The sequence below is a fragment of the Aedes albopictus genome, chromosome 2, assembly GCF_035046485.1.
Source record: "Aedes albopictus strain Foshan chromosome 2, AalbF5, whole genome shotgun sequence".
Lineage (NCBI taxonomy): Eukaryota > Metazoa > Arthropoda > Insecta > Diptera > Culicidae > Aedes > Aedes albopictus.
Genome location: NC_085137.1, coordinates 441,703,537 through 441,720,513, shown reverse-complemented (window position 1 = coordinate 441,720,513; position 16,977 = coordinate 441,703,537). Strand labels below are relative to the sequence as shown.

The following is a 16,977-nucleotide window of genomic DNA, read 5'->3' as shown; positions in this document are numbered from 1 at the left end:
GTTACTCGTGAATTCCTCCATGAGTTCCTCGGGAATATATTCAGAAATTCCTTTAAAATTTCTCCAAGGGATCCCTGGAAACCCCGAGGAATCCTCATGAATTTCTCAAAAAAAATCCTCGAGGATTCATCCAGGAGTTCCCACGAATTTTTCTCCACGAGTTCCTCTGAAATTTCTCCAGAAGTTCCACGGGGATTCCCTCAGCAGTTTTCCGGAAATATGCTCAGGAGCTCCTCGACTTTACCCTCATTAGTTACTCGGGAATTCCTACAAGGATTCCCTTGTGAATTCCTCCAGAAGTTCCTCGGGAATTTATTCAGAAATTCCTTTAAAATCCCTCCAGGAGTTTCCCGAAAACATCTGCAGGAGTTCTTCGGAAATATCTTCAGAAGTTCCTCGGAAATTTCTGCAGGAGTTCCTCGAGAATTTCTCCAGGAGTTTCCCAGAAATATCTGCAGGAGTTCTTCAGGTATATCTCATGAAGTGTCTCGGGAATTCCTCGAGGAGTTCATCAAGAATTTCCTCGATCATTATTCCAGGAGTTTCTCAGGAATACTTCCAGAAGCTCCAAATTGCTCCAGAAGATCCTCGAGAATTCCTACCGGAGTTCCTCGGGAATGCCTCCGAGAATTCCTCGGGTATTCCTCCAGGAGTTCCTCGGGAATTCCTCTATCAGTTCATTGGAAATTCATTGAGGAGATCCTCCAGGAGATCCTCGAGAGTTTATGCAGGAGTTCCTCGAGAATTTCCTCAGGAGTTCGCCAGAAGCGTATATTTCAGGAGTTCGCTAGAAGCTGGAATATCTGAGTTCTTCGGAAATATATCCAGAAATTCCTCTGGAATTCCTTGCAAATTTCTCCAGGAGTTCCTCAAGAATTTCCTCGAGGATTGATCCAGGAGTTGCTCAGAAATTCTTCCAGCAGTTTTTCTAGGAGTTCCTCAGAAATTCCTCCTGGAGTTCCTCGGCAATTCCTCCAGAAGTTCCTAGGGAATTTCTGCAGGAGATCCTTGGAAATTTTTCCGGGAGTTCCTAAGGAATTTCTCAAGAAAGAATCTCGAGGATTCATCCAAGAGTTCTCGGGATTTTTTTTTTCTCCGGGACTTCCTCGGGAATTCCTTTAAAAATTTAAGCGGAATTCTTTCAGGAGGTCCTGTATTCCGGGGTATCATTGATCAGCGGGGTAACATTGATCAGCTTGACCCACCTCATGAAATGTTCAAACAAGCATTTTACATTGAATCAGTTTCTGCTATGGAATGGTATATCGTAATCTGCTATCATTTAGCTATTAAATGACATGCAATTTATGAAAATTGAATTTCATAAACATTGAATTAAATCGATTTTTCCATAACTGTGTTTCGTAGCGCAATTAGATGCATTGTCAAACATTCATGCTTGGTGTAAATACTAGATACAATATGAGGTTCGAAATCACTGTATTACTTCAATATGATATCCTAGAGTTGGATTTAATAAACGAAACTTTTATGAAAATGCTATTTTTCAGTAAAATAAACGATTTATTAAAAGTAGGCTATCAATTCCTTAAGCCATTGCCTACCTTTAGGCGTTATTCGTGATTTAGAGGATTTTAATCCTAAAATAACTTAAAAAGTACATAATTTGTAACAATTTGGACAACATATTCGAAATCAGTGACCCCGAATTTAGTAAGTAAGTGTGTTTTCAACACAAATGAACATTGATCACTGACATGATCAATGTTACCCCAAATCAATACAATCAAAAATTTGATTAAATATCTTATTTAAACATGTTCTAAAGTTTTACAATACTTTTTCGAGTAGCTTAACACATACTCAGAGGGCCAGTACTTGTTTTAAAAATATAAAACATGTAACGTTTGCTTTAACAAGAGAATTATTCAAGAAACATAGAAATTTCTGATCAATGTTACCCCGGATTACGGTCCTCAGAAATTCTTCCAGCAGTTCCAAGTTGCTCCAGGGGTTCCTTGGAAAGTCCTCCAGGAGTTCCTCGGGAATTACCCTAGGAGAATTCATCCAGGAATTCTCCACTAGTTCCAAGATGCTCCAGGAGTTCCTCGGAAATTCCTCCTGGAGTTCCTCGGGAATTGGGTTCTTTAGGGGTGTCCTGATTATTGCATAATCGGAATCTCCGTCGGAAAATTAGTCGAAATCCAAAATTTCATCATTTTTGGTGCCCGGGAACTATTTTTAAAATGCATTTAAAGTTTGTATGGGGAAAATTTTTTGTTCGGGGGAAACTGTCACTTTATCGATTGAACTGTCATTCTAACCACGAAAATTAAAACTGTTTTGTTTATTTAACCATCAAAACAAAGGAATCGGAACGCAATAAAAACACCTTATACTCAGAAAAATGAGCTCTTTCGATTAGGCTAAAGAAAATGGCAATATTAAATTCACTAAACAACCCAATTGCTGCAGAAGTTCCTCGATAATTTCTTTAGGAGTTCTGCAGAAATATCTTCAGGAGTTTTTCGGCAATATCTCCAGACGTTCCTCGGGGATCAGTTTCGTGTGTGCGTTGGGCCGTATGGATGCCTCGGACATGCCGGACATACCGCAGACCGATGCTGCTGACGGCGGTTCGATTTTTTATTTATTTTTTTTCCATTCTCTTTTGTTTCATCGCGTCGTCCGTCGAGTTTCGTAAAGCTACCCGGTCGACACGCGTTTGTTCGTTCTTTTTTTCGCATTTTATCATTTTGTGCCGGTAGTGCCTTCGCGGAGCACCACATCGAAGTCGCGATTTTAAAACATTGCGGTGGTGCAAATGTAAGGATACATTACATATACAGCTAGTTTATCCCTGGGCTTGGATTATGTCTTCCAGAAAGCTTTGATTTCAGGCATGTGGTCGATATGCTTTGCAGTATTGTGGATTTACCGGCTACTTGTATTCTACCGGTCGCTTCAGTATGGCCTCCAAAGTAGCCGTTTTATAAAAAGAGTAACTTAAACATAATTTAAACGGCTTTTTAAGTAACCGGTAGAATACAAGTAGCCGGTAAATCCACAATAATGATTGAAATAGCTGAATGTATAGTCAATGGCAAACAATTCTGTAAAAATCAGTTCTTCAAGTCATCTGATATAGTTATACTGATCATGATGCTGCATAGTATATCGAACATTTGTCGAAGTCACTTAGGGTCTGGGACCATTTGGGCAGGAGCACCTATTTTGGGCACTTGCTGCTATAACTCAGTCAATTTTGAACCGATTGACTTGATTTTTGAAACACGATCAGATGAACACAGTATTTAGCCATGTGCAATAACTCAAATCAATCGGTTTGAAATTGACTGAGTTATAGCAGCAAGTGCCCAAAATAGGTGCTCCTGCCCAAATGGTCCCAGACCCTATGTGCCGGGAAAATATAATTCCAAGTTGGTGAGAATATTACAAACTGAGGGAGGGTAATAGGCCCAGTCAGACCCCTGAATGGGCAATGTGGGTTAGTGTATGGGAATGCCATTGAAGGTTTGTAATACTCTCCGAGGCTTTCGAAATCCAAAGGACGCGTCCCCGGGTTGCGGATAGGGGGAAAAGGGAGATTTTTCGCATTTGTACTGTAATCAGCCAATGTGATATTATCTCCTATGGTGTTGTAGTGCGAATGAATGATCTCATTCTATGGGAATTCGAACCTTGTAATGTATTGCTTTTTTCACTGAAAATTTTCCTTGCTTCGCTGAACAACATGACGTTTTCTTCCAGCGAAGGCTTACGCGATACAGAAAATCGCGGAATTTCACACTAACACTGCAGAAAATCTGTCAACAATAACTCAATACACATGCATTTTCAGCGAAAAGATCTATTTGAGTGACAACAATCCACTCCCATGACTACCGGGCGGCCGCCGTCAAATATCAGGATTGCCAACTGTCCGGCGACTGCTGTCAGTTTTCTTTGTCGCCGAATCTGGCGCTAGGTCTTCGGCGCGGAAACCCAAAGGTGGGAATAAAATTTTGGGGTTTGCGCGCAATATTGTTTATTAACTTCAATTTTCTAAGCTTGACAAGGTTTTGAAGACAAACATGAGATGAGAGAATTGCCTAATAGGAAAGTCACATTAGCAAAGCTTTTACATATGCAAATGCTATCCATGGGGTCATGTCTAGCATTTAATATGTATGGCAATGACTGGTTCTTACCTAGCAGGGGTACTACAAGACCACGCGGACAATTCGATTAAAGGCTTAATTGGGGATAATATATTTTCCAGAACTGAAGGAACATTTTTTTCCGGGTGACTGGCGAGTCGGAGAGGGTGGAAGTTTCCGTTTGTTATAATTGACAAAATAAACAATTGGGCGTTTTTTCTTTCTATGACTTGCTTGGCATTTTGTGGATTATTGTTTTTTTTTGGTTTTGGAAGGTATGCGATTCACTATTGAGCCTTAAAATTATTTTGCATCTGAATAGCATTGATATTGTCAAGTCTGTACCAACACCCTAATCCCACACCAAAATACCCTTTTTGCAATTACGTTGCTTATTACCCTACTTTTCACTCGCGGTTGCAACGATAAAACGGCCTACTTTTCTCCACTAAAGCAAAGGTGTCGAAAAGTACTACTTTTCGGCACTCTTAAGAGTGCTGAAAAGTAGCACTTTTCGGCACTTTTGCCATCACATACATTTTGCCCACTACCGCGATATCCGTAGATAAACCTGTTGCTCCTACATCCAATTAGCAGCTCGAATCCAAATCAGGACTATTAACGATTCGATTCGGACCGTCGATCAGGTGCAGAAGCAGCAGCTGAAGCTACTTTTGCTCCTTCTTATGTTGCTGATTGACGACGACGACGACGGAGCTTGAAAATGTGTGGCACCTTCAACACCATAGCCTACCTGATCGAACAAAAAACTGCGCCGGTGCGCATGGATGCTCCCACGTGGTACCTCTTGATTTCATGTATGTGTAGCTATATAGATTATCCGGAGCGAGTATTTTTCGTAATTGCAAAAAATGTTGTATGCAACGCGTTGCAAAACTCGATTTTTTCAGCACTCGTCGTATTTATCCAACTCGGCAAGCCTCGTTGGATAAATGTACAACTCGTGCTGAAAAAATCATCATTTTGCAACTTGTTGCATAAATAACTATTTGCTATCCCATGGCGTTTATGTGGTCAGCAAAGACTATTCAGTAGGGTGTCCCAAAATAGAAAAAGTGTCAAAAAGTTAACTTGCTCACCCTTAGAATGATAGATTAGGGTCCTAGCAACAATAGTTCCATACATGAAAACTCAATCAAAAAATATTTAGAGGTTGCACGCATCGGTTTTATGAAAAATGGAAGATTTTTGGTATTTTTACCAAAAAAAATGCTAATATGAGTTGAAAAATAAAAGAAATAAAAGTCATCAATCAAAGTAAATCATAGTTCTGGGTCCCGCAAATAAAGTTTGGAGGGAGTTTAGGTCATCAAACCTGATTTTATATATTTGGCAAAGGTTAAAATATTAAAAAATCGTGATTTTTTTCACCAAATTTTCCAAAAATGCTCAATTTATAAGGATATTGGAATTTTTCCTGCGATTCGCAATTCCCTTATTTTATAGCAAATTTTGTGTAGATTATTTCGGCTGAAGACAGTTTTGAGCTATCTCTATCATGAGTTGAGATATCGGCATAATAATGATAACACAATCAATGAAAAATTCGGATTTTCTTATGTTATTTGTTTTTGTTCATTAGTTTCTATGACTACCATGGAAAAAAAACGAATAACAAGTGTTTGACATGTTATGTTATGCAAGTACACATTTTTGAATATTTTCAAAAATAATTGGGTTACTTTGATAATTTTACATTGATCGTGCTTATCGGTTCAAAGAAAGACTCAAAAAGTGCCACGCTGCGAAATTTTAATAATATAAGTGATCGCAAGTGAGACAATCAAATTCTATGTGTTCTATGATATATTTTGAATGATGTGTAGATCGCTCAACAATGTTTACCTTTTTTAAATAGATTTTGGTGCTCTTGTTAATCAGACATATAGGTTATTTCTAGTTATATCAGAACTATTACTCTAATATTGAAAACAACTTAAATGAAAATAGCTAATAATATAAAAATGAGTTTGAAGTTCCTTTGAGGCAACAAAACTCACGAACGGGTGAACCGATCAGGATGACTCTTGCATGGTTCGATTCGTATTCATGGCGGCTGTGTTTATAAGTAATAAAAAATACGAAAATCAACTAAGAAAGTAAGAACATTGGTAAAGTACTGATTTTTGATGAACTGGGAAGAAAATCAACATGATCGAAATGAAACCAATCTAGAGTGCTATGCCACAATGACAGTTATCAAACCATCACAGCTTGGCAAGACAAAGTTTTCCGGGACAGCTAGTAGCTAATAAAAACTGTAAGAGAAATATAGTTTTATAGTTGACAAAATTAGGATATTTTTTCTTCTTTTTATTCGCGAATTTTAACTAAAGCTAAAGCTAATTCCCTGGGCTTGGATTATATCTTCCAGGAAGCTTTGATTTCAGGCATGTGGTCGATGGCCTTTGCAGCAATGATTGGAATAGCTGAATGTATAATCAATGGCAAACAATTCTGTAAGAATCAGATCTTCAAGTCATCTGATATAGTTATACTGATCATGACGCTGCATAGTAGGGTTTGGGACCATTTGGGCAGGAGCACCTATTTTGGGCACTTGCTGCTATAACTCAGTCAATTTCAAACCGATTGACTTGAATTTTGAAACATGACTAGCTACTGTGCCTAGCTGATCGTGTCTCAAAAATCAAGCCAATCGGTTCAAAATTGACTGAGTTACAGCAGCAAGTGCCCAAAATAGGTGCTCCTGCCCAAATGGTCCCAGACCCTATATCGAACATTTGTCGAAGTCATTTATGTGTCGGGAAAATATAATTCCAAGTTGGAGAGAATATTACAAACTGAGGGAGGGTAATAGGCCCAGTCAGACCCCTGAATGGGCAATGTGGGTTAGTTTATGGGAATGCCATTGAAGGTTTGTAATATTCTCCGAGGCTTTCGAAATCCAACAGGGCGCGTCCCCGGGTTGCGGATAGGGGGAAAAGGGAGATTTTTCACATTTGTACTGTAATCAGCCAATGTGGTATTATCTCCTATGGTGTTGTAGTGCGAATGAATGATCTCATTCTATGGGAATTCGAACCTTGTAATGTATTGTTTATCAACTTCAATTTTCTAAGCTTGATAAGGTTTTGAAGACAAACATGAGATGAGAGAATTGCCTAATAGGAAAGTCACATCAGCAAAGCTTTTACATATGCAAATGCTATCCATGGGGTCATGTCTAGCATTTAATATGTATGGCAATGACTGATTCTTACCTAGCAGGGGTACTACAAGACCACGCGGACAATTCGATAAAAGGCTTAATTGGGAATAATATATTTTCCAGAACTGAAGGGACATTTTTTCCAGGGTGACTGGCGAGTCGGAGAGGGTAGAAGTTTCCGTTTGTTATCATTGACAAAATAAACAATCGGGCGCTTTTTCTTTCTATGACTTGCTTGGTATTTTGTGAATTATTGTTTTTTTGGTTTTGGAAGGTATGCGATTCACTATTGAGCCTTAAAATTATTTTGCATCTGAATAGCATTGATATTGTCAAGTCTGTACCAACACCCTAATCCCACACCAAAATACCCTTTTCCTATCCCATGGCGTTTATGTGGTCAGCAAAGACTATTCAGCCATTACCCCTCCTTATCATCGGCTTTGGACTGACTTGCGCTCTCATTGCCCCACCAAATGCTGCAAAATGAAAATGAAAATGAAAATGAATTTTAACTAAAGCTAATTCTTTACACGATATTGAGATCTATTATATAATTTGATTTTAAAAGCAAACCATTAGCGCACATATTTGCATCTAGGGTTGGTTTTCAGAAATTATCAGGATGTTAAGATTCCACTATTATTCAAAAAAGTATATATAACTTAGTGACTGGCCTAATATGCTACAAGAGGTGTTAACCTAAGAAATGTCAATGTTAAAATCTTTCTGCTTCGCAGCTTACTTGTTGAAACATAATTTTCAACCAAAATTTACAAGTTTTGAATCGGTGGCTTGCTATTGCTATCTGATCAACAGATGAAATCTAAGAAGAAAAAAATCTTTCGTATCCACAAAGCGGGTGTGAAAGTTATGTTCAGCATATGTAGATATAAAACGATTAACTCTCAAAACCTTTACATATTGTTACTGTCATGCAGTATCAATCAGTAATGATCAAAGCAACCCAATAATTCCTGAAATTCTTCAAAAATGTACACCTGCACGTACTATCATGTAAATCATTTGTCGTGTGTTGTTTTAATTGCATGGTAGTCATGGATACTAGTGAACAAATTTGATTAACGTAAGAAAACACGATTTTTTCATTGATTGTGTTATCATTATTATGCCGATATCTCAGCTCATGATAGAGATAGTTCAAAACTGTCTTCAGCCGAAATAATCTACATAAAATTTGCAATAAAATAAGGGAAATGCGAATCGCAGGAAAATTTTTAAAATCCTTATAAAATGAGCATTTTTGAAAAATTTTGTGAAAAAATCACAATTTTTTGATATTTTAACCTTTGCCAAATATATAAAATCAGCGTTGATGACCTAAACTCCCTCCAAACTTTGTTTGCGGGACCCAAATCTATGATTTACTGAGATTGATGACTTTTATTTCTTTTATTTTTCAACTCATATTAGCATTTGTTTGGTAAAAAAAAAAACCAAAAATCGTCCATTTTTCATAAAATCGATACGTGCAACCTCTAAATAATTTTTAATTGAGTTTTCATGTATGGAACTATTGTTGCTAGGACCCTAATCTATCATTCTAAGGGTGAGCAAGTTAACTTTTTGACACTTTTTCTTTTTTGGGACACCCTACTATTCAGCCATTACCCCTCCTTATCATCGGATTTGGACTGATTTGCGCTCTCATCGCCCCACCAATTGCTGCAAAATGAAAATTAAAAATGAAATTACATATACAGCATCCGCTCGATAACTGACTGCTGTTTAACTGGACTGCTTTTTAACTGGGCGCTCGATAACTGGGGCAAAGTTCAGTTTAAAAGCAGTTATCTGTCAAAAATAAGCGAAATATAACCTCACATTTTACAAATCGATATACAAAACAAAATATAACAATAGCCTCCGGCTCCGGAAGCTCAGTCCAGTTATCGAGCGGCGCTCGCTTACTGGACTGTCGACAAAGCCCAGTTATCGAGCGGAAGCTGTACAGCTAGTTTATGGCATATGGGACGCGTATGTTAGTGCCGAAATTTGTTCCATTAGGGGTGGTTCGGATTATTTAAGTGAGGAAAAATGGTCGAGAGTATCGCGTTGTTCTTTGCTGTGCATGCATCGCTCCTGTATAGGGCACTGCATGAAATTCTCTCCTTCTCTTTCACTCTTACAGAAATTTTGTAAACAACAAGGCCAAGAAACGTCAAAATCCCTTACAAAATCAAAATAGTGCAGTGCCCTATGGGGTGAGTATCGCAACATAATCGTTCGCGTTCGTAATTGTCTAGTGCGAAAACGAAAACAATAGATGTGCGGGTGTTTAGTGTTTAGTATTGTGTTGTTCCATGCTGTGAATGCATATGGTTTGGATTATTGATGTCCTCTGTTGCGTTCAGTTTATTCCTGTGTGGAATGGGCTCAAAGTTTCTGCTCCCTAATGGAGTGGACACGCGCGACAGGATTTCAGGCCAAACATGTCTAAAGGTCCTATCTACAGAAGAGAGGCTCTCTTTGGTTTCCCTCTCTTTCATTAATATCTCAGCTGTTTATTTGTATTATGATTGTTTCCTTGCATTGAACGATGGTCAAAACAATCGTCTTTTGATTTGTACTGCAAAAATAGTTGAAAAGTGTACCATTACATTGCAATAATTGAAAGAGAGAGTGAACAAAGAGAGCCTCTCAAATGCAGATAGGACCTATTGAAATGTTTGGCCTGATTTCTTTGATTAGATATGTTTTCGTATAGAAAAGTGGACGGTTGTACGCGAAAGTTAGTGTTTATTGATCCGTTGTCAGATCACATCACCAACCATAGGTGACTCCTAGATTGACAATGTACCCTACCCTACTAACAAAAATTCCTTCCTGAGACAAACGTGGAGATGCAGCGATTCGCGGTCCTTAAAACAACGTTTGTCTCACTAACATTCCTTCCCATCCTTGATGACCGTAAGGACGTGGCCGGCGCCGTTATTGACCTTACTAAAGTCTAGAGCTCTCGAACTGTGTTCATTGAGAATAGTAAGCTAATCCGAAGCCCTATTCATTGGTTCCTTGTGCAATTTCGATTGCTCTGGTCAATCACGGAGCAGCAACTACGAATTGTGCAATCATCTATGCTCATGCTCATGCAATATCTCCAGACGTTCCTCGGGATTTCCTCCTGGCGTTGCTTGGAAATTTCTCCGGGAGTTTCTCTAGAATTTCCTCGAGGATTAATTTAGGAGTTCCTTAGAAATTCTTCCAGCAGTTCCAAATTGCTCCAGAAGATCCTTGGGAATTCCTCCAAGAGTTCCTCGGGAATTCCTTCAGAAGTTCCTCGGGAATTCCTCCAGGAGTTCCTCGGAAATTCTTCTATGAGTTCATTGGGAATTCATTAAGGAGATCCTCGGGAATTGACGCAGGAGTTCCCCGGGATTTCCTTCAGGACTTCCTCGGAAATTCTTCCAGGAGTTTATCGGGAATTTCTCCAGGAGTTCCTCGGAAATTCCTCCAAGAGTTTCTCCTCCAGGCGTTCCTCCAGGACTTCCTCGGAAATTTCTCCAGGAGTTTATCAGGAATTTCTCCAGGAGTTCCTTGGGAATTGAGTGTGTTTTTGGAGGCAACGCCGAAATGCCGCTTTTTTCATTTGGTTCGGCCGCGAGCGCGTCGTCGTCGTCGTCGACTATTTCACAGTGCTCATCTTCGTACAGGGCAGTTTAGTGTGTTTTAGAGGCAACGTCGAAATGCCGCTTTGAGTTTTTGGAGGCAAAGTGTACAGGCCGCGTTTTCATTCGGATCGTCCGTCGTCGTCGTCTATTTGACTGTGCTCATCTTCGTGATTTTGGAGGCAAAGTGAATAGGCCATTTTTTTCATTTGGGGCTGCCGCGTCGTCGTCGTCGCAGATTTGGCTGTGCTCATCTTCGTACGGGGCGGTTTAGTGTGATTTTTGAGGCAAAGTGAAAAAGCCGCTTTTTTATTCGGACCGGCTGCGTCGTCGTCAATTTGAATGTCCACATCGTCGTACCCGTGTGTAGTTGTAGTGGTTCAGTGTGATTTCGGAGAAGAGGCCAGTTAGTGGAAGATGCTGTAGCACATACGCACTGGACACTTCGAAGGATGTTAATTGGTGAGCTCTTTCCATTTTATCATAACAATAATAATAATAATAATTAATGCTAAAGGATTTATACAATTCTGCTCTGCTTTTTGTGTATTTATCTAACAAATATTGGAAAGTTCGTCACGTCATGTGTCGGCGCTAGTTCCAAATGCACATTTAGTTGATAATAAATAATTTCCTTTCATTTTTTGCATGAACACAACAATTTGAATGGTTCGTCATCTTCGGTGTCGACATTTGTAATATTTTAGTCCAAATGAATAAATGTGTTGACTCAAATAAAGGTTGCATGAATTTCTGGAAAAAGAGAAGGTCGGTAAAAGATAGACGGCGAACCATGCGGTAAGATCTTTCTGATTTATTTATCACGTGTTATTTTGTTAATACTTGTGAATTGATCGTGTTCAGCATTGTCTCGCGCGGAAACGCAAACTACAGATGCGTCGGTGTTTAGCATTGTGTTCTCCTTAGTTGCGAATGAATAACTTATGTAGGGTGAGTTTTGAGGCACAAAAGATCGCGTTCGTCGTCCAAGGTTTAGAAGGGTATTTCTTCGCGAGCGCATTATTAATCGCGAATCAAAACATTACACTCGTTTACCACGACAAAATCCTCAACACATCTCCATTTCCCCTGTCCAAACTCCTAGTGATTTCTCGTAGTAACGCAGAGAATTCCTCGGTTATTGGCCTAAGCGAGAATCACGTCATCACTTCCTTCCCTATCCTCAATTGACCTGCATTCGGACGCGGCCGGCGCTGGTATTGCTTATTGAAAAGTATTGGGATTCCAGCATTTACACAATGAAGAGAAAGCTAATCCCAAGCATCATCTGTTGGTTCTTTGTGTAAATGCAGTTGTCCTTGCAATAACAGAGGAGCAACCGCGGGCGGTCAATCATGCTCATGCTCATGCTCAATTTCTCCAGGAGTTCCTCGGGAATTCCTCCAGGAATTCTTCAAAATTTTCTCCAAGAGTTTCTCTTAAATTCCTCCAGTAGTTCCTAGGAAATTCCTCCAGAAGTTCCTCGGGAATTTCCTCAAGAATTCATCGGGAATTCCTCCAGGAGTTCCTCGGGGATTCCTCCAGGAGTTCCTCGGGAATTCCTCCAGGAGTTCCTCGGGAATTCCTCCAGGAGTTCCTCGGGAATTCCTCCAGGAGTTCCTCGGGAATTCCTCCAGGAGTTCCTCGGGAATTCCTATAGGAGTTCATCGGGAATTCCTCTATCAATTCATTGGGAATTCATTGAGGAGATCCTCCAGGAGATCCTCGAGAATTTATGCAGGAGTTCCTCGAGAATTTCCTCAGGAGTTCGCCAGAAGCGGATATTTCAGCTGAAATATCTTTGGAAATATATCCAGAAATTCCTCTGGAATTCCTCCAGGAGTTCCTTGCAAATTTCTCTAGGAGTTTCTCAAGAATTTCCTCGAGGATTGATCCAGGAGTTGCTCAGAAATTCTTGCAGCAGTTTCAAATTGCTCCAGGAGTTCCTCAGAAATTCCTCCTGGAGTTCCTCGGAAATTCCTCCAGAAGTTCCTCGGGAATTCCTCCAGGAGTTCCTGGGAAATTTTTCCGGGAGTTCCTCAGGAATTTCTCAAGAATTATCTCGAGGATTCATTGAAGAGTTTTCGGGATTTTTTTCTCCGGGACTTCCTCGAGAATTCCTTTAAAAATTCAAGCGGAATTCTTGCAAGAGTTCCTCAAAAATTCTTCCAGCAGTTCCAAGTTGATCCAGGAGTTCCTTGGAAAGTCCTCCGGGAGTTCCTCGGGAATTCCTCTAGGAGTTTATTGGGAATTTCTTCAAGGGTTCCTCGGATATTCCTCCAAGAGTTCCTCCTCCAGGCGTTCCCCGGAATTCCTCCAGGACTTCCTCGGAAATTTCTCCAGGAGTTTATCAGGAATTTCTCCAGGAGTTCCTCTGGAATTTCTCCAAAAATTCCTCGAAAATTCCTCCAAAAGCTTCTCTTAAATTCCTCCAGTAGTTCCTCGGGAATTTCCTCAAGAATTCATCGGGAATTTTTCCAGGAGTTCCTCAGGAATTTCTCAAGGATTCCTCGAGGTTTCATTTAAGAGTTTCCGGGATTTTTTTCTCCAGAAGTTCCTCGGAAATTCCTTTAAGAATTCATAGGAAATTTTTTCAGGAGTTCCAAGTTGCTCCAGGAGTTCCTCGGGAATTTCTCGTGGCGTTCCTCTGAATTCCTCCAATAGTTCTTCAGAAATTCGTCAAGCATTTCCTCAGGAATATCTCCAGAAGTTCCTCGGGAATAGCTTCAGGAGTTTCTCAGAAATTCCTCCAAGAGCTCCTCAGATTGCTCCACGAATTCCGCGGAAAAGCTTCCATGGGTTTCTTGGAAACTTATCTAGGACTACCTCGGGAATTTCTCCAGATGTTCTTCGGGAATTCCTCCACCAGTTACTTGGAAATTTTTCCGGGAGTTACTCAAGAATTTTCTCGAAGATTTATCCAGAAGTTCCTCGGAAATTCCTCCAGAAGTTCCTCGTGAATTCTTGCAGGAGTTCCTCGAGAATTTCTCCAGGAGTTTTCTGGCGATTGCTCCAGTTCCTCGATAATTGCTCCAGAAGATTTTCGGTAATTCCTCCTGGATTTCTTCGGAAACTCCTCCTGGATTACCTCGGGAACTCCTCCGAGAGTTTCTCCGGAATTCCTGCAGGAGATCCATGGTAATTACTTTCGCTGGAGTTCCTTTAGGAGTTTTTCGGAAATTTCTCCCAAATATCCTGGATTCCTCCTGGATTTACTCGCAAGTTCCTCTTGAAGCTCGTTCGAAACTCATCCAGGAGTTCGTCGAGAATTTTTTCAGGAGTTTCCAAGAAGTTCATTGAGAATTGCTCCAAATGATCCTTGGGAATTCCTCCAAGAGCTCTGGAAAATTTTCCGGAAGTTCATCAAGAATTTCCTTGAAGATTCATCCACAAGTTCCTCTGAAATTCCTCCAAGAGTTTCTCTGGAATTCCTCCAGTAGTTCCTCGTCAATTCTATAAGAAGTTCCTCGGAAATTCCTCCAGGAGTTCTTCGGGAATTCCTCACGGAGTTTCCTGGCAATTGCTCAAGGAATTCCTCGAAAATTGCTCCAGAAATCCTTGGAAATATCTTGCTCTAAGAGGTCCCCGGGAATTTATCCAGGAATTCTCTGTAAATATCTCTAGTATGTCCTCGAAAATTCCTCTTGAATATTCTCGTGAATTCCTCCAGGAGTTCCTCTGGAATCCCTCCAGAAGTTTATCGGGATTTGCTCCAGGATTTCCTTCGGAATTGCTGCAAGAGTTCCTCGGGATTTGCTCCAGGAGTTCCTCTGGTAATACTCCAGGAGATCATCGAGATTTATTCCAGGATTCTACGGGAATTGATCCAAAACTTCCTCTTGTATTACTCCAGGAGATCATCGGTCATTGCTCCAGGAGTTTCCAAAGAACTCCTTAAGAACTCATGCAGCAAATCCCGAGGAACTTCGGGAAGAATTCCAGAACAACTCCTGAAGAAATTTCCTCCGTGGATCTACTGAAGGAATTTTTGAAGAGCCCGTGGAGGAATTGGAAGAACTCCTGAATAAATTTTCGAGAAAGTCCCAGAGTAACTCCCGAGAAATTTCCGAGGAACTCTTGGATGAATTTTCGAGGAAATCCCTAGAAACTCCTTGAGAAATTTCCGAGGAAGTTCTGAATGAATTTCCTAGGAGCTCCTGAAAGAATTCTAGTGGAACTGGAACAGCTGGAGGAGTTTCCGAGAAACTACTGAAGAAATTCCCGAGAAACTTCGAATAACTGGAGGAATTCTCGTGGAACTCTTGCAAGAATTTTCAAGACACTTCTGCAGAACTCCTGCAGGAATTCCCGAAGTCCTCCTGCAGGAATTCCTGGAGGATTCTAATACATAATTGATTACTAATAATGTTTATATTTTTCCAGGGTGACAACACAGCCATCTTCGAGTCAGTGTTGCATTAACCCTGGCGCCGTCGGAATAATCGTTTCCTTTTCGTTCTAAAGTGTCAAGATGGCTCGGGACCGGAGAAACATTTGGAGCGTATGAACGCCTCAAAAAGATGTTGGACCAGACCAGACCAATTTTGCCTCGCGTTCATCCATGGACCCACACAAGCTTGTGATTTTCTTTCGCATCTGAAGTACGTCTTGACCACCACCGATGTTACCAAGATCTGTAACGTCACATCTAGATCGATGGCAAGGTTTACACTGACTTCAACTACCCGGTCGGATTCATGACTCACTCTTTGATCTACGACGCCAAGGGTCGTTTCACCGTCCACCGTATTACCGCGGAGGAAGTGAAGTAAAAGCTCCTGAAGGTGAGGTGCGTCAGATCGGCCGTGGAAGGTGCCGTTCATCTTGATTGGATCCGAGCATCCACCAGAACGATTATTATCACCGGTGATGGACGTGTTCAAGTTCGACCACGAAGATCTTTGCGTGACCAACTATCAGAACGGAAGATGAGCGGTTTGCATGCCGATAATCGCTTTTTTAAACAGTGAGAAGAAGACCTGTGTTGAATGTTAAAAATACAAAAATCCGTTTATAATACCACTATGAAAGTAAACTGAAATAGGGGAACTTACGTATTTTCGGCCGTTTTGTTCTCTTCGTCATGGGGGGTTTTTTGAAACCTGTTGATCTCAAAGTTGGCCTCAAATCCTTCCCAACCAAGCTGAGTTATATGCCCAAATTTCAGGCAATTTGGACCACAAAAACCCCTCATGACGAAGAGAACAAACCTGCCGATAATACCCTTTGTCACTCTATGTAGAAGAATACGAAAGCCCGCTTAGTCGAAGCGGTATGCAAGCGATGTTCAATTTCCGATCGGTTTAGGATAGGGTGACGATGGATATTATCGGCAGGTTTGTTCTATTCGTCATGAAGGGATTTTGTCAGCCAAACTACCTGAAACTTGGTCGTATAATTCAGCTTGGTTGGGAAGGATTTGAGACCTAGGTACTCTGAGTTCAATAGCTTTCAAAAATCCCCCATGACGAAGAGAACAAAACTGCCAAAATACGCAATTTACCCTATTTTCATGTCCCAGTTGGGACAAAAACAATAAAGGAAGCAATACATATTAGTTCACCGCTTTATTTATTTTTGTTGTGTTTATTGATTGTTCATTGCCTTCTCTTCTTTGTTCTATTCTATGGCTGATTAAATTATATTTTTATTCTTTTTCGATTTGAATTTAGTATAGATTTAGTGTTTACTTCAGCTATACAAAATTCCGAATGAAAAGGGATGAAAATGCAATTTAATCGGCTATAGAAGAGCCTTTAAAATCGTTTCCATTTTACGTCGCTTCATTCACATCGTGCAAATGTACATCGAATAAATTACATCGCAAGAATTACACCGGATCTGTTTATTACATCAACAGCCGCCAAGTACATCGGGCTGTGTAATATTCATCAATCGATGTAACGACCTGGTTGCAGCGATTTCGATGTAATATTCAACAACTTTTTTTGCTGTGCACCTTCCTTGGCATAATCGCATCGCAAGCTCGAACCAGAACAGAACCCAGTTCGTCCGGACTCAGGTTTAGCATGTT

At 40.4% G+C, this 16,977-nt stretch overlaps 1 long non-coding RNA gene across 1 annotated transcript in view; it reads left to right on the top strand.

Annotated features, from left to right (window-relative positions):
* LOC134288561 (uncharacterized) overlaps nucleotides 1-16,513 on the top strand; it is a 74,177-nt gene extending 57,664 nt beyond the window's left edge. Inside the window, exon 2 of the long non-coding RNA XR_009998020.1 lies at nucleotides 15,988-16,513. This is a non-coding gene — a long non-coding RNA (uncharacterized LOC134288561). The remainder of the gene's footprint in view (nucleotides 1-15,987) is intronic.
* The last annotated feature ends 464 nt before the right edge of the window (nucleotides 16,514-16,977 follow it).